Raw genomic sequence first — 26,365 nt, 5'->3', positions numbered from 1 at the left:
GAAGATCAGAGTTAGCAGGGCGCGGTAGCTCACGCCTGTAAGCCTAGCTACTCAGGAGACTGAGATCTGAGCATCAGAGTTCAAAGGCAGTCTGGGTAGGAAAAGTCTATAAGACTCTTGTCTTCAATATATTACGGAAATAGCCAGAAGTGGAGTGGTGGCTCAAGTGGTAGAGCACTATGAGCAAAAGAAGCTCAGGGACTGGTACATGTATGAGTTTTCTCCCTCCCACTCCCCTCCCCCCCCCCACATACACACACACACACAGAGGTTGAATGTATCCACCATTCAACCAAGTATGGAAGAAAAATATTCAAAAATGTTACTGTACTGAACATGTTGCCTATTTTTTTCTTACCATGATTCCCTGACAAAATACAATCATGCATGACATAATGAATGACTTGTGAGTGTTTAATTTTTATTTAATTTTGGTCAACCAACAGACTTTATAGCCCTCTGTGAGCCTGTGATTCTCTTTCCTGCTGATGTCTTACTGTCTTAACTTGTGCAAGTTCGTCTTATGATCCCATGACAATGAAACTATCCACTGGTACATTACTTAGAACCTACCTCCGTGGTTAAGTGATAGGTGACTAATGACAGATGGTGAACACTGTTTTAGGTAGTGTAATTAGCCTAGGGGTGACAGAAACTGCACAGGCACAAGTGTGTAAATGTCAGAGAGTTGAGCACACACTGCCAAACAAGGACATTTCCTTCAAGCAACATTTACCTGAGTAATTTTTTTTAATAATTTCATTTTATTTTTTGTCGTCGGGTAATGTATAGAGGGGTTATAGTTACATTAGCCAGATAGTAGGTGCATTACTTCTTACACATTGATACCCCTTCTCATGTTTTTGTTCCCATTGCCCTCCCCCTACCCATGTGCTTGTTTTTATATGTAAACTTTAAGATGCATGTTATATGTACACGTGTATACACCATGTGTATATATAATGTATGAATTTAAATATATGTATGCAGGATGACATAATTGTTTATTTATGACTCCACTTCAACAATGACCAATTCACACATTTAAAAAATTATTCTCAATTAGTCGTACAAGGGGGGTTCATTTTAACATATTCATAAACATTGCATCATCATCATCATCATTATTATTTTTTGCCCATCTCAGGACTTGAACTCAGGGTCTGGGCACTGCCTTTGGGCTTTCTCAAAGCTAGGGCTCTACCACTTGAGCCACAGCACCATTTCCAGCTTTTTTTTTTAATGTATGTGGTACCAAGGAATCGAATCCGGATCATCGTGCATGTTATGCAAGCACTCTACCACTAGGCCAAACTCCTGGCCCCAAATGTTCTTTTTTTTTTTTGGCCAGTTCTGAGGCTTGAACTCAGGGCCTGAGCACTGTCCTTGGACATTCTACCACTAGGCGATGCTCCTGGCCATGCATTTTTTTTTTGGGGGGGGGTGCTGTACTGGGATTTGGACACAGAGTTTGGGCCCTGTCCCTTAGCTTTTTCTCTTTAAGTTTTTCTCTATCACTTGAGTTTTGGGTGGTTTGCTGGAGATAAGAATCTTATAGATCCTTCTTGGCCTGAGCTGGCTTTGAACCTGGATCCTTAGATCTTGGTCTCCTAAGTAGCTAGGACTGCAGGTGAGGCTACCGTGCATTCTGATCAAATACCCCTCCATCCTTTTCCCTTCCCCCTTCTCCCTTCGCAAACCTGTCTCATCAAGTGCACTTGCTCCATTTTTGCACAGTACCTAAAGTCTTTCGAGAACATTGGCCCTCACCCATCCCCTCTCACTCCTACCCACACCCCAGGGAAGGCATATTGCAAATCCCTACTATTCTTATTAAAATGCATGTTAATTGTTCAAGGGGTTTCACTAACTCATGACCTTTTATGTTAAAGGGCATCTCTATACCTCCCTTCAATAGATGGTGATGACAATAATGATGGTGATGATAATGACACTTTCGTTTTTTGAGACCGAGGTTTGTAATATGTCCAAGGATGGCCTGGAACTCACTGTGTATCTCAGGCTGACCTCAAACTCATGATCCTTCCGCCTCAACTTGCCGGGTGCTAAGACTCTATGTATGTACCTCTACACAAAATTCTTCAGTTGATGATGATGATAATAATGGTTGTCACTCGTGGGGCTTGAACTCAGTATAACAATACTGTAATAGTATTACAAATAAACTACCATTGCAATTATCTATACCATCTATTAAATAATCCTATTTTTTCTGTATGGGCGTTTATATGTATTTGAGTTCAAAGTAAGTTACTGGTTGAATTAAGCCAAGTCCAGGTCAACCTATTGTTTTCTAAAATAAAGAATTTGAAAATCTTTTTTTTTTTCGTTTTCTGCTCCAGGGCTTGAACCCAGGGCCCCACATTCTCACTGGACTTGTTCATGACTAATATTCTACTACTTGAGTCATTCTAATATTTTTGCTGGTCAATTGGGATCAGTCTTGAAGACTCTTCTGCCCAGCTGGCTTTGAACCTTGAACTAGCTCTCTGCTTCTTGAATAGCTAGGATTACAGGTGTGAGCCACCAGCATTTGGCCTTATTCTAAAAAGGTATAGCTCATTTTTTAATGTGATGATAATGATGATGGTGATTTTTCTTTTTGATTTCCAAATGATATATGTGTATGTGTATGTGTCTGTGTGAGAGAGGGGGGGAGGGAGGGAGAGAGGGAGAGAGGGAGAGGGAGTAGGAGCGGGAGAGGGAGCAGGAGATTTTTCTTTTTGATTTCCAAATGATATATGTGTATGTGTATGTGTGTGTGTGTGAGAGAGAGGAAGGGGGGGGTGACGGAGGGGGAGGGAGAGGGAGGGAGAGAGAGGGAGAGAGAGAGGGGGAGAGTGTTGGAGTGGAAAATCTACAATAAAGCGACAGATTGGGTGGAGTAAAAGTTTTCTCCTAGTTATGTCATTTCTTGGGAAGAACATCAAATTGCTGATTAGTAGAAAACTACCAACATATTTTGTCAGATTCCCTTTTGTTTGTTTTTTAGTGGGGGTAGGGCAGAATGAGTTAGGGAGGCGCATACCTCAGCCAAGTCCCGTTTTGTACTCCATAATAGCAGGGAGATTTCTCTAATGCTCAGCCCCTCCCTAAAGCCTAATTTCCAAGGCTTTAGTTTAATTTGATTAATTTATTTAGTGCCACTGCAAGGGTTTGAACTCAGGGCTTAGGCTCCATCCCTTGAGCTCTTTTGTTCAAGGCCAGTGCATTACCACTTGAACTCCACTTCCAGCTTTTTTTGATGCTTAATTGGACATAAGAGTCTCATGGACTTTCCTGTCCGGACTGGCTTTGAACCAAGATCCTTAGATTTCACCCTCGTAAGTAGCTAGGATTATAGGTGTGAGCCAGTGGTGCCGAGCCAGACTAGCTTTTATCTTCAAAGAGTTTTTCTTCCTCACATATACATATGAGTAATATATACTTAAGAATCTATCCTAACTACTACCCCCAGGATATATATTTGAATATTTACAGTAACCTTACATGTTTAATTTTGCATGCATGCAAGCGTCACTGTTTTCTAGATTAGCACTTCCAGCCAAGATTTTGGAGGAAGATCAGGAAAGCTCTTATCCTACCTGTCTGATAAAGCAGCCCGTTCAAGATCCCACAGGCATTTCTAGCTGAGCAGGCCCAATTTCCTCCCTATGTGTTTTCTTCCTACATGCTGCATGACCAATCAGTCACTCATACTTCAGTCTGATTTAGTAAGCGTGGTCTAGTCTTTTGCTATTCCCATGTTTCCGTTCAGTGACTTGAATACTCCTGCTGATTTTTCCTGGAGGGATTTCTCCTTTCCTTAACCCTCACTTGTTCAGACATGGCTGAACAAGTCTGCTGCCACCTCTGCCACCACATCCAGTACCATTGCACACAGCGTGCCTGCCAATTTCTCCCACTCAAAACTCTCCCAGTGCTGGCCTTGATGAAGTGGCGAGAGACCAATTGTTCACCACATCAGTAGTTGCTTTCCTGATGTGCCTCAACTACTTCTCAGGATTCAGCTCTTGCCATTCAGGGCTTTCTGGTTCCCTGCCCAGGCTTTTGATTATTCCCTTTCCTTTTTCATTCTTTCTTTCTTTTTTTTTTTTTCCCTTTCCAGTCCTGCAACTTAAACTCAGGGCCTGAGCACTGTCTTTGGATATTCTCAAGGCTAGAGCTTCTACCACTTGAGGCACAGCAACACCTCCTTCTTTTTCTATGTATGTGGTCCAAGGAATTGAACCCAGGTCTTCGTGCACCAAGGAATTGAACCCAGGTCTTCGTGCATGCTAGGCAAGAACTTTACCATTCCCGGCCTCCCCTTTCTTTTTTTAAATATATAGTTTCTTTAAGTAATAAGCTCTGTCTACATTTCCTTCAGAAAATCCTGCTCTTCATTCAAAACCTAGCTTTATGCCAACACATCCACAGTGTCTTTACTTGCTCCCTATCTGGACGACAGCCCAGGCCACAAATGACATAATACAAAATTCTCTGTTACTCCATTGTTTCTCTGTCTTTCTGTCTCTAAGAGGATTACACTTGGAATGGATACTGCTGAATTCAACAGTCACAAATGCCAGTGGAAGCTATGAAACCACTAGTGTATAATGCGACTCAAAACAATATCTTTCTTCCCCATACTGTCCTCTTAGCAGTTTTACTCAGGCATGGCTGACATACTAATGCTACATACAAATTGATAAACTTCGCCCTATGGGTGTACCCAGGTAACCTTACTGTATTCAAAGCCATGATCATTAGCCATCAGCTCCAAAGCCTCTTGAATGATTATTTGTAATTATTCTCTTTTCTCCCTCCTTTTTCTCCCCAATTCCCAAACACATACTTATCTGCCTTCTCTCACTATAAATGAGTTTGTACTTCTTATAGTTTTTCATAAGTAGAACCAACAAATTTAGTCATTTTTCCTCTTTTAAAAGTATGATGATGATGATGATGATGATTATCATTATTATTGCCAGTCCTGGAGCTTGAACTCAGGGCCTGAGCACTGTCCTTGGGCTTTCTCAAGGTAGTGCTCTTCTACTTAAGCCACAGCACCATTTCCGGCTTTTTCTATGTATGTGGTACTGAGGAATCAAATGTCTTTGTGCATACTAGGGAAGCATTCTACCACTAGGTCAAACTCCCAGCCCCTAAAATAGTATTATCATAACTTATTATTATTATTATTACTTTTTGCTGGTCTTTGGGGCTTGAACTCAGGGTCTGGACACTCTCTCTGAGCTTCTGTACTCAAGGCTAGCTCCACAACTCCATTTCAAGCTTTTGGGTGGTTAATTGGCGATTAAGAGTTGCACAGACTTTTCTGCTTGTGCTGGCTTCCAACCAGAGTTCTCTGGGTAGTTAGTATTATAGGTATGAGCCACCAGCACCTGGAAAAAGCAATATCATTATTTTGAAATGATCTATTTTGTGAGTCTGAGTAGTAGTAGTTCATTTTCTATTTACAGTTGAGTAGTATTTCATTGTTATTTTTTACACTTTTGCATTTATTTTTTAATATAGATAGTTGTACAAGTGGGTTTCATTTGGACACATCTTTTGATCATAATCACTCCCTTTGGACATCTGAAAACAGTTTAGAATATTGAATTTGACCAGAATCTTTCAGTGTAACATGCATATTTTTCAGAATGCACTAAGAGCATTCTATTAAGAGGAAATGGCCCAGGGACTGGAGCAGCACGTGGTTATGATTGCTGCAACTTTGAGAAGTTATGGGTTCGGTGTAATATAAAACAGGAAACAGAAGTGTTGCTAAAATTACACATCATCTCAAATTAATTGACTTGACAAAGAATTTTCTGGGGTGTACTCAATTAGCTTTTTACCCTGTGTGTGAAATGAGTGAAAATCTTGAGAAACAGGCTATCAAGAGCTCCTGAGATGACTGGACAGTCCTGTGGTAAGACGACCAATAAGGACCAAGCAACACTTAGGCCCAATGGGAATTTGCATAAACACTGAATCTTACACAAGGGAGAGTCATAAGAGGAACACACACAGGACAAAGCACATAGGCCTTTAAAGAGCAACGCTGTTCTGGAAAGTTAGATGGAAATAACATTTGTAAAGGAAAATGTAATCACGGGAATAACATGATTTCTTTCAATAACTAAAACACTTTAAGGACTCCCCCTAAAAGCCTTAAGATTTGGCTTTGGTTTTTTTCTTTCATTTTTAGGGCTCAAACTTGACTTTGGGTTTTTCTGGCTTGCTTCTTAAGGCTGAGCAACACCTCCAGGTCAGCTTTATGCTGGCTGATTAGAGACAGAATCTCTCAGACTTTTCTGCCTCAGCTAGCTTTGTACTTTGGTCCTCTAGAACCAAGTCAGCTCAGCAACTAGAATTACAGGCACGAGCTACTGATGTCTAACTAAGAGATACCACTTTTTTTTTTAAAGAATGATTTTTAAGTGTACTTATTGCCAAATGACCTATTTGTATAAAAGGAAGGGAAGGAAAGGGACAGGGTGGCTCTCGGCTAGGTCATGCTGTAGACAAGATGATTCAGGAAGACCAGAAAATATTCCACCACAACCCAGAGGTAAAATAGTATATGCTCAGGAGGCGAAGATCATGACATGTTTTCATCCATCCATTGTTAGCTTTCCTGTATCTTTGGATGAGTGACTGTGACTTATTTCTCTTGGATTCACAGAGCTGGAAAGAATCTTCTGAATCTTGAGACTTGAGTTCCCTTTTTACTCTGAGTCTCTCTATATGGAATGAGGAACTGTTGTATTTAGGATTTATCATGGCATAAATCCAAACTGACCACATAATCTGACATTTATGAAGAGATAAAAATAGAAAAGATTCCATTCACTTTTTTTTTTTTTGGTGACAGTCCTGGGGCTTGTACATGAGTTTTTTTTTATTTGTTTGTTTGTTTCTCAAAGCAAACGCTATACTATCGAGCCACACAGCTCTACTTCCAGATTTTTTTTTTTATGATTAATTGGAAGTAAGAGTCTCATGCCCTCTTCTGTCCAGGCTGGCTTCAAACTGTCATCCTCAGATCTTAGCCTCCTGGGTAGTTAGGATTATAGGTAAGAGCCCATAGTATACAGTTCCATTCACTTACTTTATAAATAAACTCTATAAGTCTTAATTTTCCTGAACAAAACACTCTTGAATGGTTATGTATATTTGCTGTCTGTTATGTATCTCTATTTTCTCTTACATTTACTTTAATTGCTCTTCTGCTCCTATCTGCTCGCCAATTAGTGTGAAGGTTATCTATCAGTGGCCCTCAAGCTGCCAGATCCAGTGATTAATTCCTAATCAGCATCTCACATACAATTTAACATTGTTGACTGTTCCCTCTGTACCTGGAAACTTCAACAGCCACAGGATCTATCAACCAGACATCACTAATACTTCCAAAACAAAGAAGCCAGGGATGGTGTTGGACCTTTCTAACCCCAGCCACTTAGGAGGCAGAGAGGATCATCGTGAGTTCTTGGCTATCTGGGTAAAGTTAGGGAGTAGCTACCTAAAAACAGTACAAAAGCAGAAGGTATGGCTCAATTGTCTAGTATGTTTGAGACCCCGTGTTCAATCCTCAGTGCTACGTTTTTCTTAAAGAATAGTGTTTGTACTGAATGGTCTATGTTCAGATGATTTTTTTTTTATCATTATGTTCCAAACAACACAGTATGATGAGTATTCCCAGAGCATTTCCATTGCCTTGGTGTTGGAAGCATGTGGCTGTGAATAAGGCCCTGGGTTCCATCCCAGTATTGAAAGAAGAAGAGGAGGAGGAGGAGGAGGGGGAGGAGGAGGAGGAGGAGGGAAAAACAGTGGGTTGGAAATAGAGGCAACAGCACAGAGGATCGCTGCTCCATCCTTTATCTGTAGCCATTGCGGATGATTCCCTCTCTGTCATTCAGAATTCCTCCACAGGTGCTTTCAGGACCCCAACACATCTTCCCTAGGATTCATGGCACTGTAATTTCCTCAGTTCTATGGCTGGGAATGTGTAGCTTGCTCTTTTTTTCTAGTACAGCCAGATGTTCTCATCTGTAGGAAAATAACATTTCTGTGGGGAGAAGGATTTTCTGTCTTTGTTGTGATGACTATTCTGCACCTGGCACTGAACTGAAAACCCCATAGAACTCAGGCTGCTGATGAAGGAATAAAGATGGCAAAATCTACAGCATGGGAGGGGAAGCTTAATGCTCTGAATTTGGAAGTGTTTGTGGCCACTTCTGTAACTGCTCATTTTTTCAAAATATATTAGAATGATACATGTCATGGAAAAAGCAAAACCCAGCGCGCTCGCTCGCTCGCTCTCTCTCTCTCTCTCTCTGTCTCTCTCTCTCTGTCTCTCTCTCTCTCTCTCTCTGTCTCTCTCTCTCTCTCTCTCTCTCCCTCCTCCTCCTCCTCCTCCACCCTCTCTGTTTAATGCAGGGATTATGCATGTTCTACCATTCCTGAGTTTCTTGCTATTTTCCCTTGTTCCTCAAAGATGCTGACAATACTTTTTAGGCTCTTTTATAATTTGATTAAATTAAAAAAATAATTGTACAGAAGGGTTTCAACTCAACATGTCAGTGAATCTTTCTTGACTGTTATCTTTCATTTATCTCCCCAATTCTCTCCACCCCATGCATCTCCTCAATTTTTCCAGTTCCATTTTCACATGTATACGTTGAATATTAAGATTTAATTCTCTTATTTGTTAGCAGGAAAGGAATTCGACCATTTCTGTTTCACATTTTTGACGACTTATTCCTTAAAACAGAACAAAAATAATACACACTATTTTGTCCAAAGTATATTCTGTATGCACTTCAGAGTACACTGTGGGACTTCTATTTTATCCACTTTTCCCTTGTGGTCTGTGGACCCCTCAAGGGAGACTAAGAAGATGCCTGAGCAGCACAGGGCTGGCCATACCCACCATGAGAGGTGAGAAGAGAGTTCAAAACCCATTGCTATCCTTTATTAGCTATGCGACCTTGGGTAAATTACTTATGTTCTAATTGTTTGTTTTGCTCATTTTTTAAAAAGAAGTGTGATAAGTGGTTACTTTGTGGGGTCAAAGTGAGAATTCTATAGATTATCACATGTGAAGTGTTAAGAAGAAAGCCTGGCTTGGATAAGAGCTTAGCAAACGGTGCTCTTACTTCCCTAAAGTAATGTTATTATATAGCCTCTCAGTGTGGAGCTGTGGTAGAGTGTCAGCTTTGAGCAAGGGTGTTGAGGCCTTGAATTCAAGCCCCAGTACTGGTGAACACACACACACACACACACACACACACAGTCATCGTTTAGCTTCTCTGGACATCTGGAAAGCTGATGTGCAAAGACATGGGGGGGGTATTAAAGTTCAAGTTTTCTGATGAAATGCTACCTTCTTCCCCACCATACAAAGAGCCAGCCCCCACCTTCCCCAGGGAACTCTAATTGGGTACATTTGGTAGAGTGGGTTTTTTATTGGTGGAAATTTATCTTTTGAGACTCTGAGAAAGCCAACAGCACAGATCTCCAGTCTGGTTTATGTTGGCCCCACCTAGACTACAAGCTACAACCACAGCAGTTGTGGTAAAGCAGAAGAGGAAGGCACTACAGAAAGGACAAAGAGTTAAATAGCCACTACACAAAGTGTGGCCTGTGGGACAGCTGGACAGCACAGAAAGGATGGTAGGGACAATTACATACCCAGAGCTGTGAGACACATCCAGAACAGAGTTTGCAGACACCACAGAGGGTGCAGGTGCTAATGTACAGTTACTGTTACACAGTGTCTGTATTTCCAGGGCTTAGAGAAGGAGACATGTGCAAATTGTACACGGAGGAATCATGTTTGTATTCACATAAATTCATTTACCTACACAGTGCCTGGTCAGGGTTTACTCTGTGTGTTTTCTTTTGAATTCACTTATTCATTAGCTTGATAAGTATTATGAAGTGTCACTCTCTGCCAGGTATTTGCTTTGATTCATCAACTTAATATGTGTCAAGTGAGTAAGTGAAGTTAAAAGTATTAAGAGGATAGTAGGCACAAAATAACACACGCTAAGAATAAAACAAAAGTTATGACTATGTACTGAAGGAAGAGAGATCAGTAATTTGCTAAGGTGAGGGGTGGTTCTGGGTAGGCTAAGAGGATGAGTAGACTGCAGTTGTTAAGGTTGAGTGGTTATGAAGATGCTACCATAAAAGCCATTACTTTGTTCAATTAATTCATACTAATAACTTTTCTCTTGTTGTGTGTGTTCTAGTACTAGAACTTGAACTCCAGGATGTCATGCTGTGGTTAGGTATTTTCACTCATGGCTGATCCTCTGTCACTTGAGTCATGCCTTCAGTTTGGGATTTTTGCTGGTTAACTGGAGAGAAGAATCTCTTAGATTTTGTTTTCCTGGGATGGCTTTGAACCTCAATCTTTAGATCTCAGCATCTTGAGTATCTAGGATTATAGACATAAGCCATAGGCACCAGAATTTGAAACGAATAGCGTGTGTACCAGTTCTGGGTGCTGTCACTGAGCTTTTTTTTGCTCAAGGCTAGAGCTCTACTATTTGAATCACAACTCCACTTTTGGCCTTTGATGGTTAATTGGAGATACGAATCTCATAGACTTTCCTGCGCAGGTTGACTTTGAACTGCAATCCTATGATTTCAGTCTCCTGAATCGTGAGGATTACAAATGTGAGACACAGGCACTGGGGAGTAATAAAAAATTTAAAATAATCACAGGTATGGACTTTGGATCTTGAAAGAGCTAGGGTCAACTCAATCCTTAAGTGTATACTATTGCAAAACTTTGTCTCAATACAGCCTCAGCTACTTCATCTGTGAGTGGGAGTATTTCTCTTGCGTTGGTACAGACTAAGTAAGAGAATCTGTGCCACATAGCTGGTCCATGGTAAGTGTTAGCAACACGTGACAGCTGTTTCTATCATGGTTTCTATTGTCCTTATAGTTTGGGAGGGGATGGGAATATTTTTCCTACAAGAGCCACGTGGATATTCTGAACATCATTCATGGGCCAGACAAAGTGATTGGTACAGGCAGATGGGCCATAAGCAGCTGAGGACAAGTGTACGTGTCTGTCCTGTCATGTTCCAGATGGCTTCCCGGGCCTCAGCCAGCCAGCAGTTGGAGGCTCTCCACCCATGTACATTAATCTTCTGAGGACAGTGGCAGACGCTTGGAAGCTCTCGCAGGTCCATACAGTTGAGTTATCTTGAGAAGCCACAGCTCATCTGTGGGCAGATTTCTACATTTTTTCCCACAACAATGGCTCCCAGAGTATGAGTCCCCCAACCCACAGCACCAGCTATACGCAGGCTGTTCTAGGAAATGCGAGTTCTTGGGCCTTGTCTCAACTTTTTTTTTTGGTGCCAGTACTGGAGCTTAAACCAAAGTCCTGGATGCTGTGCTTTAGCTTTTATGATCAAGGCTGGTTCTTGACCACTTCAGTCACAGTTTGTGGTGGTGGCTTGTGGTAATTAATTAGATATACGACTATCATGGAGGGCCGGAAGTATAGCCTAGTGGTCGAGTGCTCGCCTAGCATGCATGAAGCCCTGGGTTTGATTCCTCAGTACCGCATACATAGAAAAAGCCGGAAGCTTATTTACCCTAGATGAACTTTGGATTTTTTTTTCATTTGTAAATTGGGGGACAGGATAAACGAAATTATGTAGCTGTTGCAAGGACTGATCTAGCATAATGAGCAACATACCGTGGGGCTTGAACACAAGTCTGTACATTTGAAATGCACTGAAGTGGCATTGTACCTCAAGTGGCAGAGCATTAGTCTTGAGCGAAAAGTGTCCAAGGACAGTGCCCAGGTCCTGAGTTCAAGCCCTAGGACTGGCAAAAAAAAAAAAGGAGCACCATGGACGTTCCTGCCCAAGCTAGCTTTGAACTGTAGTCCTCACATCTCAGCCTCAGAAGTAACTAACCAGGATTACAGGTGTGAGCTACTGGTACCTAGTACTCTTTATTTTTACAGAAGCAGAGTCACATAATGATTGCTTATCTAGTGTCCCTAACAGCAAACTAGTTAAGAGTTGAGCGTGTGTACAGAGCAAGGAAAGTGCTTATTGTTCTGATGGACTTGTGACAATATTTAATATGACTTTCTTCAATTTCTTCCATGGCATTTATGTTCACCCACAATTTCCTCTGGGTATTTTTCATATATGGAAAATGAGACTCATGTTGCTGGTGCTGGGGACTGAACAAGGGAGAAGCTCTACAGCTTGAGCCACTCTTCCAGCCTCTCCCCTCCTCACATTTTAATTTAATCACATTTTCTACATATAGTCTCCGTCTACCTGGTATGCAGCTGCCAAATTTTCATTTCTATCTTCCAGCTATGAGGCAGCTTTGGTCTAGAATGGAAATAATATATTTGAAAATATAGAATCCTTCAGAGTGAATTAGGATCTTAGAACTCTGACTGTCCTTGATCACTATTCAAATGGTGGCTGTTGGGTCCTGATCTAGATTAGTAAATGCATTAGCTGTGAATGTGATCATGAAATGAGTCAGATTTGGGTTCCATACTAACTCCTCCATAAGTTGGAGCAGCTTATTTACCCTAGATGAACGTCGGATTTTTTTTTCATTTGTAAATTGGGGACAGGATAAACTAAATTATGTAGCTGTTGCAAAGACTGATCTAGCATAATAAGCAGCATACCGTGGGGCTTGAACACAAGTCTGTACATTTGAAATGCACTGAAAATTCCTCGTTCCCAGCATGATGGTGATCATATTCCTCTCTTCCCCTACTTTTCCTCCTCCCTACCAATTCCAGTGAGAGGCTCGTTAAATGTCTGAAAAACCAAGGAAGGATGATAACACCAGGTCCACACCATTGAGAGATTCCTGCAGACTGTTCACAAGAAATGTCTGTATCCAGTGAATAACCAGAGCTAAGGCAATGGCAGTCCAATATGGTTGTGGAAGAGACTACTGAAGACAGAGCCAAGGGAAAGTACCAAGCTCATGTTGTACTTGGAATAGGGAGTGGGGGACCCTCATTTCATTCAGACACATCCATTTAGGCACATAATAAACCATGATCTGTCATTACCTATCTCACCCTAACTCTCGCCTTGATTTTAAAGTTCAATGCCACCTGGCCCCCTTCCAGCCTGTCTGTCTGTCTGTCTGTCTATCTATCTATTTATCTATCTATCTTTTTGTCCAGAATTCCCCTGGGGTTGCCACATGCATTGTGATTCTAAGCTAGAATTTATCTTGCAAATGAGAAGAAAGTCAGTTGAAAGAGGAAGTGAAGCAGAAGCCCACATTAGGATGCAAGAGAGCAGAGGAAGGAAAGGCTCAGAGGAGACTCTGGGGTTGTGGTGAGGGCCTCACTCCAGAGCTGAAACAATCAGGTACAACCTTGCCACCCTAAGGGACAGCTGTCTAAAAGAAGCCAGGTAGACACAAAGACCTTTCTCCCAGGATGATCCCTCACAGCCAAAACAAGAAATGAAATACGATAAAATACGAAATAATAAGATAGTTGCAAATGACTTCATGGAAGCATAATAAAATCTATGAAGAATACAAATAATATAATTCTTTAGAAAGACTAAGTCAGGGCGAGGAGCATGGCCTAGTGGTAGAGTGCTTGCCTAGCATGCACGAAGCCCTAGGTTCCATTCCTTGGTACCATATACACAGAAAAAGCCAGAAGTGGTGTTGTGGCTCATATAGTAGAGTGCTAGCCTTGAGAAAGTCCAAAGACAGTGCCCAGGCACTGAGTTCAAGTCCCAGGACTGGCAAAAAATAACCATTGAGTTATAAGAGGTCTTAGATGTTGGAGATACAAATCTGTTATCAGACTATGATGTTCAAGTACTGTCTCCCTTTCTGTGTAACTGTCTTGATATATTTGTGGTATAATAGGTCTAAATTTGGTCAGAGTTCAACTTATCTACTTTTCATCAATGATACTTTGGATATTACATTTAAGAAATCATTATTTCATCTTATTTTGTATTTTTTTCTTGGAGTTTTATAATTTTTATAACTTAAACTCTTAGGTTTAGGTCATATTTTTGAGTTAGATTTGTGCAGGATGTGAGTCATTGCTTTTTGAGCCATGATATTGAAAGTAAAGATTTTCTTTTAAAATACCTTAAAAAGCACTCTTTTTCTTTGGTGTGATAATTCACAGTTCTCTGGACAATGAATAATAAAATGCTTATGGAGTCATTTGTACAGATGGTTTTATTTTTGTCAGTGAAACAATCCCTTTGTTCTTAATGCACTGTTATTTCTCCTCTTTTATTGCCCTTCGGTTAATCTCATATTGTTACTATACCTGACTGTGTTACCTGGTATATTGTGTATATGTTTGATTATTTGAAATAGGAAAGGGAAGGAGGGAAAACAAGATGATTGGGAGGGGGTGGGGGGAATGGGGTATCAATGTATGAGAAGTAATGCACCTACTATCTGGTGAATGTAACTGTAATGCCTCTATACATTACAATAAAAAAAAGAGAAGAGAGAAAAATTCATGCCCTACTGTTTGAGCTTCATCCACTTCTGGGTTTTTGGTGGTTAATTGGAGATAAGAGTTTCATAGGCTTTCATTTCCTGGGCTGGATTTGAAATGAGATTCTCAGATCTCATCTTCTTGAGTAGCTAGGATTATAGGCATAAGCCACCGGTGCCTGACAACCCTTTAATTTTATAAATGAGAAAACAGATATTATTCCTTTCCTTGTCTTTGTTCTTGTCTTCCTTCTTTTGGTTCCAGTACCTGAACTCAGAGCTTTGAACTCGGGGCATCTGCTCTTTTTTTGCTCATAGCTGGAGCTCTCCACACCTCTCGTCTGGAATTTTACTAGTTAAATGGAGATGAGGCTTTCAGGCTTTTGTGCTAGGGCTGGTTTGGAACCGAGACCACCAGATCTCAGCCTCCTGAGTAGTTTAGGATTACAGATGTGAGCAGCAGGGACCTAGCATCATTGTTCTTATTACAATATTCTCCATCAAAAACCACTAGTAGAAACCGGTTTCAGTCACTATTCTGTCTTTGCCTTTCTCCCTCTGTCTTCCGTCCTCACTCCTTCCCTATCTCTTCCTCTTTCTTTACTTCCTCCCTCTCTCCCTCCCTCCTGCCTTCCTCCCTCCTTTCTTTTTTTCCTTCTTTCCTTCCTTCCTTCCTTCCTTCCTTCCTTCCTTCCTTCCTTCCTTCCTTCCTTCCTTCCTTCCTTCCTCCCTTCCTTCCTCTTCCCTTTCTTTTCTTCCCCCCTCTCCCCACACACTCCTAAAGCTACACCAGGTAGTCTGCTATCCAGCATTCCATGTGCCTGACACTTTTCCATAGATCAGGACCCTTTCAGAAGACAAACCATGAGGAGTCACTGGGAATGAACTCTTTAAGGGCAGACTGTAGGAAAGAGAGGCAGCCATTGTGAGCAAGAGAGGGCTGGGAGTTTGGCCTAGTGGTTAAAGTGCTTGCCTAGCATGCATGAAGACCCGGGTTCAATTCCTTGGTATCACATACATAGAAAAAAAGCTGGAAGTGGTGCTGAGGCTCAAGTGGTAGAGCTCTAGCCTTGAGAAAGTCCAAGGACAGTGCTCAGGCCCAGAGCTCAAGCCTAGGACTGGCAAAAAAAAAGAGAGAGAGAGAGAGAGAGAGAGAGAGAGAGAGAGAGAGAGAGAGAGAGAGAGAGAGAGAGAGACGCCTGGCAATCTCCCTGAAGCATTCGCTAACCACATCCTGGTCATCTAGCTCTCTATTTTAATCTTACCATTTTACTCTTTTCTGAAAGAGAGGTGGTGTGTTTTTAGGTGTAGGGTGAATTTTGGAGAGTTGTTGTTGAGATTGTGTTATGCTTGTGAACTACAGGCGGAAGTCAAAATGAAAACAAGAAAAAAAAAAAAAAAGGCTGACAATCCTGGTTGCCCAGGGCAACAGCTCACATTTTGCCGGATGTGGGTTTAGGTCAACCTCTTTGCTGCAAGCTTCCAGTTCTTTCTCAGTCTCTGTTACTTTCAGAGAGAATCCATAAAAATATGAGGGGTGGGGTAGGGAGAAAAAGCATCAAAAAAAAAGTAAGCAATAATTCTTTGAAGTTGTGGTTTCTGGAGTGTTAAGAATTGCATTCAGAGCCCAGGTTTAAACATGAATTTCAATCAAGTGCCAGAGGGCAGGACTGTTGTAATCGCAGATGCTGTTTTCTTTAGCTTCTTTTAGGATTCATCTCCCAGTGCTCCAACCCTCTCCCCAACCCCCTCAGAGTTAACATGCAGTGCATGTCTGGATCGAAGTTGTGCCAGCAAGCACAGCAGTTACCAGAACCACTCAGCCACTCAGTAGCTGGATAATGGCTTGCCTTGAATTGAGGTAGGCTGGATGTACCAAAATGAGTTGGATTTGTAAGATTTAATATGGAAAATACTTCTTATTAATTTTACTAATATTTTAATTGGTTGCAATTCTGAATAATTGATATTTACTAAGTGACCATTTTTGGATCTATTATTTTTCTTTTGTGCCAGTACTAGGGCTTGAACTTGGGACCCGGACACTATGCGTTAGCTTTTTCCACTCAAGAGTTGAGCTCTACCACTTGATACACAGCTTCACTTCTAACTTTCTGGTGGTTAATTAAAAATAAGAGTCTCTCAGGCAGGGAGCATGGCCTAGTGGTAGAGTGCTTGCCTTTTATGCATGAAGCCCTGGGTTCAATTCCCTGGTCCCACATACACAGAATAGGCCAGAAATGGTGCTATGGCTCAAGTGGTAGAGCGCTAGCCTCGAGAAAGCACAAGGACAGTACCCAGGCCCTGAATTCAAACCTCAGGACTGGCAAAAAAAATTCGTAATAAGAGTCTGATGCACTTTCCTGCCTGAGCTGGCACTGATTCATAATCCTCAGATCTCAGCCTCCTGAGAAGCTAGGATTACCGGTGTGAGCTACCAGCACCCTGCTGGATCTATGATTAAACAAAGTCTATGAGGAAGTTTAATTCATTTGTTCCTTTTTGCCATTTTGGATGTGGTTCTTTACACAGCTTACATTGCATTTCTTTTAGGGCACACTGGTGGAGAACTCTCTAGTTTGGTTCTGACCCCTGCCTTAGCCTTTGACTCAAAGCTGACCAGGACGGGAGCCAGATCACATGAATGCTATCTGAACATTACTCACCAAGGGTTAAATCAGGATTGCTCCACTTCCTTTCCAGTGGGTTTACGCTCCAGCATTTCCAAAGTTCCTCACATGGCTTGTGCCTGGGGCAGCCATCTCCACCAGGTACACAAAAATACCTCTGTCCTCCGAAGTACACCCCTCCTCTACCCCTGTGCCCTGTGATGTCCTCTCCAGCACCTTTGCCTTAACTGACTTATTCCTGCACCTCTCACTGTACAGTACATGTAGTGGTGTGTGTGCTCACAGGTGCTCCCTTCCACTAGGCTGGAAGCAGTTAGGGATAAGGGGCTAGATTACCCTCCCCACCACTTTCTGCTCCTGGTGATCTCTCACTAGATGTGAATTGAGACTGGAAGAAAACCAAAGCTCCCACGATGTGAAGCATTTTGACCCAGGTAAAATGCTGTGTCCCCAGTTTTGAGGATAGTGAACACCACAGTCTCATCTCTTCTACATGCAGTGGCATCATATGTAGTCACGGCGCATGGGATAGTGTCATATGTAGCCACACCCATGTAGCCATATCCATGTGGTATTCCATGTGATGCTATCACAAAGCAATCACACCACATGCAGCGAGCGGTGCCAAGGGTAGAGGTATATCCCATGGGGTATCACATTTCATCCTATCACATGTGCTCATATCACATGTAGGAATATTATATGTGGAGCGATGGTGGGTAGTGGGATCACAGTCACAGGGTGTTTCCATCATTGGTGTGGCAGATTAAAAGTGGAGAACGAGCAGTTTCTAAGGTACTTTGTTTACATTATAGTTCTCCACTGATGAGTTTCAGCATTTCATTAACGACTGTAACACCACTATTTCTGTAATAGTTACTCATAGCAATTATTTTTCCCCAAAATAGTAAAGATTTATTTTAGTATAACAGGATAAGATAGGGAGAAATGGAAAACAGGGAAACATTGTTGTTCATTAATGGTTACCATTATTTTTGTTCCCTCTTTTTTGTTGTTGTTTAAAAAAAAATAGCAAGGAAAACACTTCCCTCCTCACCCAGGAAACAGGAGCAAAGACTTCCTATTGCATTTCTACTGTACTTCATGTTTTTTTTTTAGGGCTATTTAAATTGTCTTTGCTTTACAGTATACTCTGTAGCCATAGATAAGAGTCCCTGGGGACCTTAATTCTAGTTTGCAGGAGCTAGAGTCCCTTATATCCTGGCATGATATTATCCATTACAAATATATATGCATGTTTCCTGACTGCTTCTTAAGAATTAGCCAGGCTCTGGTGGCTCACACCTATAATTGTAGCTACTCAGGAACTGCAGGTCAAAAGGAGGCAGCGCAGGCAAAAAGAAGTTTGTAGAACCTCATTTTAACAGAAAGAAAAAAAAAAGCTGGGCACAGTATCATACACATGTCATCCTAGCTACCAATATGGGAACAGTAAATAGGAGACTGAGGTGCAGGCAAGTCTAGAGAAAAAGTGAGACCCCATTCTACAAATAACCAAGGCTAAAAGAGCTAGAGATGTGGCTCAAGTGGTAGAACACCAGCTTAGCAAGTGTGAAGCCTTGAGTTCAAGTATTAATACTGCCAAAGAAATACAGATTTTAAGTTTAACACAGTCAGAATATTTATGACCTTTAGAGCAGAAATAGGGAACTGTTAACTAAGAGAGGACAGGAAATACATAGCTTCTGGAAATATTTAGCTTATATTGCGTGACAGGTATCCAAAGCTAGCTTTCTTCTTATATACATATGTAATGCATCATCTTTGAGATGTTGGGAATACTTCATAATGTAAGAATGAAGGAAACAGTCTGGTCCTAGTTTATTTGTTATAATATTACTTTTTCTTTTTCTCCAGTTCAATATGATATCACTCACATTAGAAATCTTCCAGGCAATTTGTGGAAACCAAGTTGTGGTGTGATTAGACATTTCTTCCCATGCCAGACTGAGGAGTCTGTGACTCAAGACCAAGTTAGATGGTTTCCCACAGAATTAGACAACTAAACTTACCATTTCATTCATTTAATCAACCTAGCCAGCAAACAAGAGGAATTTGAATATAATAAAGACAAAACAGAAAGCTTGGCCAGACACTGGTGATTCACACCGCAATCCTAGCTGTTCTCTGAAGTCTGAGACCCATAAGACTGAAGTTTGAAGCAAGCTGGGGCAGAAAAGTCAGAAAGATTCAACCTTCACAACAGCCATCAAAATATCAGGCAGGAGGCGTGGCTCAAGTGGTAGAGTGCCGGCCTAAAAAACAAGTTCTGGGCCTTGAGTACAGGGGAAATAGATGAAAATAAGATTGCAACCAAAGCCAACTATTTTTCCAAAGAGAAATGTACACATAGTAACTTCAGAATTCATGACAAGTTGGGCGCCAGTGGCTCACACCTACAATCCTAGGTACTTAGGGGGCTGAGATCTGAGAATCAAGGTTCAGTGCCAGCCGGAGCAGCAAAGTCTGTGAGACTCTTATCTCCAATTAACCACCAGAAGACTGGAAGTGGTGCTGTGGCTCAAGGGGTAGGGCAGTACCCTTGACCCCAAGATCTCAGGGACAGCGCCTAGGCCCAGAGTTCAAGCCCCACCATTGACAAAAAGCAAAACAAAACTGATGACAATATCTTGCCTTATTACTAGAACAAGACAAGTTCTTTGCTTGCTTGTCTTCTAGTCATCTTCCCTCCCTGACCCCAATCTGCTCAAGGGACCTGATATATGGCCAGTCAGCAAGGCAGTCTGGTTACCTTCAGAATCATAACAGCCTGGCTTTCCCGCCTCTCCTAGCCCATTGAGGAAAGGCCCCATATGTTTGCACCATTTGAACTCTAGCCTTCGTATAGCACTTTAGTGTCTGGTAGCAAATTGTCCCAACTGAATGTCTGCATTTCACTCCTTGAGAAAGTTTCTTAATCTCTCTGTGCTTTCATTTCCTCTAATAAAATGGGAGTAGTAATAGTATAACTTAGCTGTGAGGATTAGAAAAATCACACATGTAGACTAGCACAGGGGCTGCTCCACACTTCTGCAAACCATCCTAATCTGAAGATCCGAAATCCAAAATGTGCGTGCATGAGTGCATGCGTGCGTGCGTGTGTGTGTGTGTGTGTGTGTGTGTGTGTATGTGTGTGCGTGCACGCACATGTGCCTAGTACTGAGGTTTAAACTCAAGGCCTGATGTTTTTGTTTAGCCTTTTCACTCAAGGCTAGTGCTCTACCACTTGAGCCGCAGCTCTACTCTCAGTTTTTTGGGTGGTGAATTGTAGATAAGAATATCACAGACTTTCTTGCTTGGGCTGGATTTCAACCACAGTCCATAAGATCTCAGCCTCCTGAGTAGCTAGGATTACAGGCGTGAGCCAGTAAGGCCTCGCTTGAAACATAGGTGAGTGCCTACTTGAGGCTACAGGTGAATATTCCACATATAGCCTCATGTGATGGAGCCACAGTCAAGGTGCAGGCACACAACAGTTTCTTGAGCTTCTCCAAGTGAAAAATGTCCCCTCCCAGCTAACTTAGCTGCAAAAAGTGAATATTTTATTTTGTGCAGGAAATTATTAAAAATAATGCATGAAACTACTCCCTAGCTATGTGTAGAAGGTATATATATATATATATATATCTTGTATATGTGGTATATATATACAATATAGTGTATGAGTATGTATATGCATACATACATACATAATATAATGAATTTCTCATTTAAACTTGGATTCTATCTCCAAAATATATTATATATATGAAAATATTCCTGAACCTAAAAAAATCCAAATCCAGAAGCATTTTGGATAAGGGGTATTCAAGTTGTTGTAAGCTAAAGAAACATTACGTGAATTATTATTTACAACCATTGTATACTGGTCAAAAAGGAATCTGAATTGACAGAGAAGCAAGTGGTTTCACTATGATTGGGAGGTAGTAATGGGCTTTGAACTTAGGGCCTTGCCCTAGCTTAAGTGGGTGCTCTTCCACTTGAGCCACTCTCTCTACCCTTTCTGCTTTAGTTATTGCTTCAGATAGAGTGGTGTGCTTTTATCTGGGGTCAGTGTCCACTGTCCACAGACAATTCTTTGCACAGAAAGCAGATGACCACATACATAGATTGCTAGAAATTTGCCCAATTCAGAGGATTCCTACCCACCTCCATCTTGGTGGAACTAGGGTTTGAACTCAGAGCCTTGCACTTACCCAGCAGGCACTCTACCACTCAAGCCACTCTCTCAGCTCCCCTCCCCCTTTTCTGGAATTTTTTTGAATAAAGCCTTGCTTTTTTCCTTGGGTCGGCCCAGACCGAGATCTTCCTACCTATGTCTTCCACCATCATATTGGTGGAGATGGAGTCTTTTTGCTTAGGCTGCCCTCAAAGGGTGATCCTCTCAAATCTCTGCCTCCTTGGTAATTGGGATGAGAAGCGCGAAGCACCATGCCTGGCCTTCTATGATTGACAGTGACTCAAGTACCTTATCAATGCTTAGGAAATGTTGGGAAATCGGAATTCAAGCTGCAGAAGGTGAACCCTGAAGGTGGGTCTGCCTGGAGCCATGTTTACAATCTTGCCTGCTCATGCTTCAGGGTGAGGACCTACAGGCCAGCGAGGTCCCAGCAGCTGCTGGACTTTTAATGCTATCATGCTCAGAAACCGAATCAATTTATGAAGCTCCTTTTGAGGCCAGACTAGGGTAGTAGCAGAATATGATTAGGAATTAGGAATCCCCAGGCTCTCCCCTTCTCTTCCTTAACTTTCTCTCCCTGGCTACAGCGCCATTTAGTCTCTTAACCAGTCTCTTTTCCAGGTATGTACTTTCCTCTAAGTCACACTTCTTGTGACAATTATAATGTGTACAGACATCACTGGACCACCAGCAACACCATCAAATCCCTTTAAATTTGGAATTACACAACAAATGCTTCAACTTTACATTACTGGTCATTTGAAATAACAGCACTGATATAAAACACATTCGTTTTTTAGCTGGAGAGTATCCATTGTACTAATAAGAACAATTCTGTCTTGAGTTCTACTTTGTCCTAAATTGCTCCATCTTAAAAATGCCTTCAGTGTACTTTATTGACTGTTGAACAAACTCAGGAAAGCCCAGAAACTTGTAAAGATTATGGTCTCATACACTACGGAGCAACAACAATCTATTTAAACATTTTTGTGGAGACAGTAAAAGGTTTAAGGTATCAATAGTAGAATGGAAGATTAGACATGAATGAGAATAGTAATTTGAAAGCATAATAGTTTAAAGAAAACTCATAGCAGCACATCAAACGCATGTTTATGACACACAAAAAACTTCCTAAACACCCAGCTCATTATAATGACAGTATCTAGAACTGGAACTTACAAGTGAAAAAAGCAAAAAAAAAAAAACCCTCAAAAGGCAGCAGAGAGTAGGTGTATATTCTCAGGATGATGATAAAAACACAACACAGCTATGAACATCTAGTAGAAATTGAAGTGTAAGGGTTAAGACAACTATAATAGTTGAACGTTGTATTTCTTGATGCACCTCCATTCCAAAGCACACGGCCCAATGGTAGGCACAGCTACCTAAAAAGTTGAAAAAGTTCACTTGCGGGGCCCTCAAAGGCACCCCTGGGCCTTCCCCGGCCTGGGTCAGACTTGGGGGTGCATGAGGGGGGGGAGCCTCTGGAACCACGGTGAGCAGGCGACCTGGGGTCGCCCTCTCCTCCTCGCCCCAGCCCTGGGCCACCTGGGTCAGATTGGTGGGGAAGCTCTCCCCCGGCGGGTGGGGGGGAACCGGAGGACCAGGTTGGGGAGGCGTCCACGTGTTCGGGATCCCGGGATCCGCTTACCTTGACGGCGGTGCGGGGACGCGGGCGGCGCAGGCGGTGCGCCCGGGCGGGCGGCAGGGCGGGCGGCGCAGCAGTGGCGGCGGCTCCCGGGCTGCAGGTCCCCGCCTCGGGGAGGAAGTGGTGTCAGCCCTCCCGGCCCCACGGGGCGCGCAGGCGGCGGCGCGCGCCACGCGGCTTCGCGCCCAGCACCGGGGCGCCCCGAGCACCCCGAGTTAGAAGGCAGAGGCCGGCAACACGTGGCTGGTGATTTCCCCTCCCGTCTCCTCCCAGCCCGGGGAGGTGGTGGTGGTGTCAGGAGCGTCCCCGGGCGAGCCCGCCCGCCCTAGAGGAGGGACTTGGGGCCAAGCAATAGGTCCACTGCAGGAAAAGTCGCCCAGGGCTTTTGCAACATCTTCCTAAGTGTTTGCTTCAACTCTCTTGGGCTTCCTCTTTGGGGAGGGTTGTGCAAGGTTTCCCGCCCTCCGGCCGCGCAGGCGCGCAGCTCGCCCCGCGGGCCTCCAGCCTGCAGTCCCCAGAGCTGGTGGGGGTGTTGGTGGTGGTGGAAGAAAAGGGGGATTGGGTCGTTCTATCAGTCTTACAGATGAAAGTTAAATTTCATGTTATTTTTTTGGGGGGGGGGTTGCTTAATTTCTTTTTTTCCCATATATTTTTTATTGTAATTAATAGAAGGGTTACATTATATTCACCAGATAGAAGGTGCATTACTTCACAAACATGGATACCCTTTCTCATGTCTTGGTCCCCATTTCCCTCCCCCACCCCGTCCCTCATCTTGTTTTTCCCCCTTCCCTATCCTATTTCAAATAACCAAATACACATATAAACAATACATCAGATAACAAGGTGAAATACTGTGACAATATGAGATAACCAAAGGACAGCAAAAGAGATGAGAGATAACATAGTACATTAAGACAACAATCACTCATTATATGGCTTTTGTTTCTATATCCTGGAGATCCTTTCATATAGCATCATACTATATGGCTTTTGTATCTAGGTTTTGTTCTATTGTAAATCCCAAGGCTTCTATTGATTATGACTAATGAGGGAAACCATTGAGCCTAAGTTCCTTTGAGTCTGGCTTACTTCACTTAATATGATTTTTTTCTAAGTCTTTCCATTTCCTTACAAATGGGGCAATGTCACTCTTTCTGAGGGCAGCATAGAATTCCATTGTGTATAAATACATCTTGTTGATCCACTCATCAACTGAGGGGCATCTGGGTTGGTTTCATATCTTTGCTATGGTAAATAGTGCTATAATGCACATCGTGTGCTAGTGGATTTAGTATGTCCTTGTTTCTGGATGATTGGGTAAATGCCAAGTAGCGGAATTGCTGGGTCATAGGGGAGCTCTATGTTTAGCCTTTTGAGGAACTGCCACACTGCTTTCCATAGTGGTTGAACGAGTTTGCACTCCCACCAACAGTGTAGTAGTGATCCCTCCTGGCCACATCCCCTTCAGCATCTGTTATTAGATTTCTTGATCCTGGCCATTCTAACTGGAGTGAGGTGGAATCTTAGAGTTGTTTTGATTTGTATTTCTTTCATGGTCAGAGATGTTGAGCATTTCTTCATGTGTCCATAGGCCATTCTTCAGAGAAGACTCTCTTTAAGTCTTTGGCCCATCTTTTAATGGGATGGTTGTTTCTTTGGAGATTAGTTTGGGAGTGATTCAATTTTTTGAGCTGTTGATACATTTTAGATATGAGGCCTTTGTCCATAGTATGGTTAGTGAAGATCTTCTCCCATTCTGTAGGCTTTCTAGTTAATTTGCTAGTTATGTTCTTTGCCATACAGAAGCTCTGTAGTTTAATGTAGTCCCACTTATCCAGCCTTTCTCTGATTTGTTGTGTTTCTTGGTTTTTATTGAGAAAGTTTTGACCTGTGCCAAGGAGACCTAGTGTATCTGCTTTTACCTTGAGGTCTTTGATCAATTTGGAGTTAAGCCTGGTGCAGGGTGACAAAGAAGGATCCAAATTTAGTTTTCTGCAGGTGCTTAACCAGTTCTGCCAGCACCACTTGTTGAAGAGGCCGTCTTTCTTCCATTCTATTATTTTGGCTCCCTTATCAAAGATTAGATGGCCATAGGTCTGTGGGTTAATATCTGGGTCTGCAGCTGTATTCCGTTGGTCTTCAGGCCTGTTCTTGTGCCAGTACCAAGCTGTTTTGGTCACTATAGCTCTGTAATAGAGTCTAAAGTTTGGTATTGAAATTCTTCCTGCGCTGTTCTTTCTGCTAAGAATTGTTTTTGCTATATAGGGTCTTTTATTATTCCATATGAAATTTTGGATTGCCTCTTGTATTTCTTCAAGGAATGACATTGGGCTATTGATGGGTATTGCATTGAATCTGTAGATAGCCCTTGGCAAGATTGTCATTTTCACAATGTTGATTCTTCCAACCCAGGAGCATGGGAGGTTTTTCCATTTCCTCAGTTCTGCTTTAATTTCCTTTTTCAGGGTTTTAAAGTTTTCATCAGAACGGTCCTTCACATTCTTAGTTAATTCCTAGGTACTTTATTTTCTTCGAGGCTATTGCAAACGGGAGTTGCTTTCCTGATTGTTGCCTTGTTCCTCTCATTGTTGGCATATAGGAAGGCAGTTGATTTTTGAGGGTTAATTTTATACCCTGCTACCTTGCCAAAGTTTTGAATCAGCTCAAGCAGCTTGGGAGTGGAGTCTATAGGGTTTATGTCATCTGTGAAGAGGGAAAGTTTCACTTCCTCTTTCCCGATGGCCAGGCCAGGCCTCCAGCCTGCTGCTCCCAGGAGCTGGGGGTTGGGGTAGGGGTGGAAGAAAAGGGGATTGGTCATTCTATCAGTCTTATAGATGAAAGTTAAATTTTATGTGATTTAAAAATGTATTTTTAATATCCAGGTGGCCCTTGGCAGGGGAAAAAAAGGTTCTTCAACTCTTTAGGGGTACTACATTGCTGAGCTAGGATTTTCCAGGAGGGTAAATATATTAAATACAGGTTGACTTACAGTCATTTTGATTGGTGGTAAGTTCATCAGGTGGTAAGCCAACTGTAAATTGAACTTTTTTTTTTGGCCAGTCCTGGGCTTGAGCTCAGGGCCTGAAGCGCTGTCCTTGGACTTTCTCAAGGCTAGAGCTCTACCACTTGAGCTTCAGCACCACTTCCAGCTTTTTTCCTATGTATGTGGTACCAAGGAATCGAACCTCGATCTTCATGCATGCTAGGCAAGCACTCTACCACTAGGCCAAACTCCTGGCCCAAATTGAATAATTTTTAAGTATGGGAGACAGCCCTAAGATTGTCTTTGGCTCCAGATCCTTAACTTACACAGTGATGTAATTGTACATCATTTTAAAAGCTAATACTAATCAATCCTTTCAGAAA

General features: G+C 42.2%; 1 protein-coding gene across 1 annotated transcript in view; it reads right to left on the bottom strand.

Annotated features, from left to right (window-relative positions):
• Positions 1 to 23,328, bottom strand: part of Apbb1ip (amyloid beta precursor protein binding family B member 1 interacting protein) — a 66,429-nt gene extending 43,101 nt beyond the window's left edge. The window contains exon 1 of the mRNA XM_090319034.1: positions 23,000 to 23,328. The gene's annotated coding sequence lies outside the window, so the exon portion shown is untranslated. The remainder of the gene's footprint in view (positions 1 to 22,999) is intronic.
• Between the last annotated feature and the right edge of the window lie 3,037 nt (positions 23,329 to 26,365).

The sequence above is a fragment of the Megascapheus bottae genome, chromosome 26, assembly GCF_031878675.1.
Source record: "Megascapheus bottae isolate mThoBot1 chromosome 26, mThoBot2.hap1, whole genome shotgun sequence".
Taxonomy (NCBI): domain Eukaryota; kingdom Metazoa; phylum Chordata; class Mammalia; order Rodentia; family Geomyidae; genus Megascapheus; species Megascapheus bottae.
The sequence above is the reverse complement of the archived record's forward strand: the minus strand, read 5'-3'. Positions and strand labels throughout refer to the sequence as shown.